General features: G+C 26.6%; 1 pseudogene; it reads right to left on the bottom strand.

The window, feature by feature from the left end:
• The window catches only part of LOC137642381 (UNC93-like protein), a 26,736-nt pseudogene that overhangs the window by 12,783 nt on the left and 8,953 nt on the right, over positions 1-5,000 (bottom strand).

The following is a 5,000-nucleotide window of genomic DNA, read 5'->3' as shown; positions in this document are numbered from 1 at the left end:
AAATAGATAGATAGATAGATAGATGATACACAAGTGCTGATTGCATTCGAAAATAAGTCTAACAATAATTGATAAAATAGATAGATAGATAGATAATACACAAGAACTGATTGCATTCGAAAATAAGTCTAATAATAATTGATAAGATAGATAGCTAGATAGATCGATAATACGTAAATAGGCCTACTGATCTTATCAAAAAATAAATATAATTAGATAGATAGATAGACAGATAGATAGATAATACGGAAATACTAATTCTATTCGTAAATAAATGTAATTAATTAATTAATTATGATAGATAGACAGATAGATAATACGCAAATACTGATATTATTCGAAAATAAATATATTTAATAAGATAGATAGATAGATAGATAATACGTAAGTACTGATTTCATTCGAAATTGAATCTAATTAATAAGATAGATAGATAGATAGATAGATTAGTAGAGATTTCATTCGAAAAAAATCTAATTAATAAGATAGTTGGATAGATAGATAGATAGATAGATAGATAGATAGATAGATAATACGTAAGTACTGATTTCGTTCGAAATTGAATCTGATTAATAAGATAGATAGATATATGAATAGATAGATAGATAGATAGATGATATTAGTATCAGTTTCTTTCGATAGAAGGAAGGAGAAAGTGGAGAAAGTTGTCACATGTAGTATATTATTGTTAGCATACTCGTATTTTTTTTTATTAACAGCCAGCTCCATTGGAAATTTAAAAAAAAAAAAAAAAAAAAAAAAAAAAAAAAAAAAAAAAAAAAAAAAAAAAAACATTAGATACCTGGTGGTTCTTCAATTATCATTCCCTACTGGTATGTCTTGTGATTCGTTTTTTATTCTAGTTTAATGTTGTTACTGTTCTAAAAATATTTTTTATTTTTATTGTTTATTACTTTGCTTATAGTTTATTTATTTCCTTGTTCCTTTTCTCAATGGGCTGTTTTTCCCTGATGAAGCCCTTGGGCTTATAACATCCTGCTTTTACAAGTAGGGTTGCAGCTTAGCTAGTAATAATGATAATTAATTTCCTGATTTACTTTCTTTACTAGGCTATTTTTCCCTGTTGGAGCTCTTGGGCTTATAGCATCCTGCTTTTACAAGTAGGGTTGTAGATTAGCTAATAATAATAATAATAATAATAATAATAATAATAATAATAATAATAATAATAATAAAAAATTAAGATAATAATAATAATAATAATAACAATTGCCAATATGTTCTAATTTTTATCGTCGTTAGCCTTTCAAGAAAAACCTGATTTTATATTTGCTGTTGTTGTTGTTGTTGTTGTTGTTGTTGTTGTTGTTGTTGTTGTTGTTGTATGAACTAAATATCTTCTTGGCTATTTGTTTTTAAATTTCCAAATCCATTTTGTTATTTAATTACGCTTTCACCTCGTTAAGACTGGCCTAATTGCTTAACCATCATCCAATACTCAAATAATATTTTGCATCACCTGATAACTTTGTTCTCAAATCTTTAAGTCTTAAGGCCACGACATGGCTTAACCATAATCTTTGAATATCTTAGTCTCACAGTTCCCTTACTTATTATTATTATTATTATTATTATTATTATTATTATTATTATTATTATTATTATTATTATTATTATTATTATTATTAACAACAACAATAACAACAACAACAACAACAATAATAATGATAATAATAATAATAATAATAGTATAATAATAATGATAATATTAATATTAATACTAATAATGATAATCATAATACTACTACAACTACTACTACTACTACTACTACTACTACTACTACTAATAATAATAATAATAATAAAAATAATAAAAACAAGAACAACAACAACAACAGCAACAACAACGACAATAATAATAATAATAATAATAATAATAATAATAATAATAATAATAATAATAATAATAATAATAATAAAGTTGATTAAACCAAAATCTATAGATAGAATATTAGCAAAAGCAACATCATTAATATAATAATTTTAACACCAATTTCAACAAAGAAACAGATGAAACCTGAAACAAATAAAAATAAAATAAAACAACAATAACAACAACAACAACAACAATATAATAATAATAATAATAATAATAATAATAATAATAATAATAATAATAATAATAATAATAATAATAATAATAAAGAAATTTCTCACTAAGAAAGTTGCCGTCTTTATCGAAACTCCCACCTGTCAGGATTAGCACTAAATTCTATACCAGAGACTGATTGATGATTGAAAGTTATCTGACGTCATGATTTCATCAGAGACAGGCTGAGGTAATCCAATCTAGATTTGATTATTTCCTTTCATTTCTTAGTTTTTTTTTATTATTGTTTCAACTGGGAGTTGTAGGCAATTTATTTTCTCTAGTCTTGGGTAGTGCCATAACCTCTGTACCATGGTCTTCCACTGTCTTGGGTTAGACTAGAGTTCTCTTGCTTGAGGGTGCACTAAGGCACACTATTCTATCTTATTTCTCTTACTCTTCTGTTGTTGAAGTTTAAATAGTTTATATAGGAGATGTTTATTTTAATGTTGATACTCTCCTTACAATATTTCATTTTTCCTTGTTTCCTTTCGTCACTGAGCTATTTTCCATGTTGGAGCCCGTGGGCTTATAGCATCCTTCTTTTCCAACTAGGGTTGTAGGTTAGCAAGTAATAATAATAATAATAATGATAATAATAATAATATGCAACATATGTGTATGTGTAGGCCTACAGTATGTAGCCTATACGTACATACGTGGATATACATGTATTCTAATATATATATATATATATATATATATATATTCTCTACCTTTCTACAGCAACAGCAACAGTAATAATAATAATAATAATAATAATAATAATAATAATAATAATAATAATAATAATAATATCATGCTTACCATGTGAAGTGTTGCCGTCCTGCAGAGACCCGGATATGGAACTCACACCTGATAAATGATACAAAAATTATTTCTGACTATAAATTAGTAAAGAGAGTAACATTAAACTCTTATTCGTCTAAATAAATATTATAATTTAAGGGATGGGTATGCCAGTTTTTGACAATTTTTTTCAAAGTTTCGAAAAGTTTTTAATTAAAAAAAAGTGATCTGTGGTATCGTATCTTTCAGGCTGACAAGTTGTACGTCAAAATCTTACGGAATAATGGAAATGTAGCTATTTAAAGTCCAGATACCTTTAATTAGAGGTCTAAGCCTCGTAAGCATCGTACTTAGCTTCTAAATTTAATTTACATCTGCTATTTTAGATATTATTGACTTAATTTAGTAATTATTCATTAATTTTGATTTGTCTTCTTGCGTCTGGCAGTACCACAGCATTTAAAGCAAGGCGGCGGCAACCAGGGTTTAAACTTTTAAAGTAATCACCTTATTTGAGATAATTTTCATGGTTTCAATATAATTTTAAGGTAATTTGAGCTTGACTTGCTTAGAATTTAAGGAAATTTGAAAAAGTTTTAAGGGAAAAAAAAACCAGCAGCATTTAAGGTAGTGGTCCCATGACACATGCTCGAGTTTAAACCCTGGCGGCAACTTCGGCAAGCCAACTTGGCAACAAACGTAACTTAGTATACTTAGTAACAAGGTTCCTTGTGTTAACTGTCATGTAGCCGTGGTAATTTTTATATTTTCACCGTTATTTACCGTTTTACGAGTGTTCGTAACTCACAGCGACATGCATATATCGTTGCGATATAATTGAAGTGTTGTCAAAATGTGTTAGCTATGCAAATATTCGTACCACCAACTTAAAGAGGAAGAAACCTTGCTTACAGACATCACTTTACAATGGCCTCTCCAGCTGACTCACCTCGTATTATGTATATTCAAGCCATTGTTCGACGTAATGAGCCAGTATTTACTTTATAATGTAAGTAGATAACAGCGATTTATAGAATTGGAGTTGGATATACTGCCAAATTATGCAAAGTTATTGTTTTCCTCTATTACTCTTTCATAATTTAAAACAATTCACCATATGGGGAAACAAGTTAGAATTATATAAAAAACTAGAATTATGAAAAAAAAACTATCCTGGTTTCCTCACTAAACGACTTAAAACTGACATCCTCAACATGAGTTCGTGATGCCAACGTACATTTGATATATTAAAATATATACTAAATTGAAAATAGTAATTACTTAAACGTGTCCATAAAATATACAATTCATAAATAGTAACGCTTTTGAGTAATTACTCTATTTTTTAATTTAGTATATATTTGAATTATATATATATATATATATATATATATAATATGTATATATATATATATATATATATATCAAATGAACTCTGGAATTCCCGAACTTCTGTTCGGTTGACTATGTTAATGGTGTTAATTCCAGGTCGTTTAGTGAGGTAACTAGGACTAGTTTATATATATATATATATATATATATAAAATTCTATAGTTTATTTTATAATTTCAACTTGTTTCCCATATGGCAAATTGTTTTGAATTATGAAAAAGTAATAGAGGAAAACAATAGCTTTGCATAATTTGGCGGTATATGGAGAGCACGGTCTTGTAAACAAATACAATAGAATTAAAATGTAAACAGTGGAAGATATGAAATCAAAGGATGTAAATAAAGAAGAAATAGATGTCAGGACTCTAATATGGTGAGTGTTAAAACTTCATTTTAATGTATTTTATTCTTTTATGATTTGGAAATTGTGATTAATGAACGATAAATCGTGGGAACTCAGGAAAAAAATAATCTTACCTATACAGATGTTTTTGTTTCATGATTATTTTAATTCTGTGAAGATTTATTTGATTTTTAGATTAATTTCAGAAGTAAATATATCATTGGATGGCGTGAATAATGCATTTTTTTTTTTAAATAATATAGAATTCTGTTAACAATTAAAGATATTCGATGGTAAAACTATCAATATCATCGAAAATGAATTAAAACGCATTAAGATTAATAGAAAATGTATAGAAGAAAAAAA

The sequence above is a fragment of the Palaemon carinicauda genome, chromosome 6, assembly GCF_036898095.1.
Source record: "Palaemon carinicauda isolate YSFRI2023 chromosome 6, ASM3689809v2, whole genome shotgun sequence".
Taxonomy (NCBI): Eukaryota; Metazoa; Arthropoda; class Malacostraca; order Decapoda; family Palaemonidae; genus Palaemon; species Palaemon carinicauda.
The sequence above is the reverse complement of the archived record's forward strand: the minus strand, read 5'-3'. Positions and strand labels throughout refer to the sequence as shown.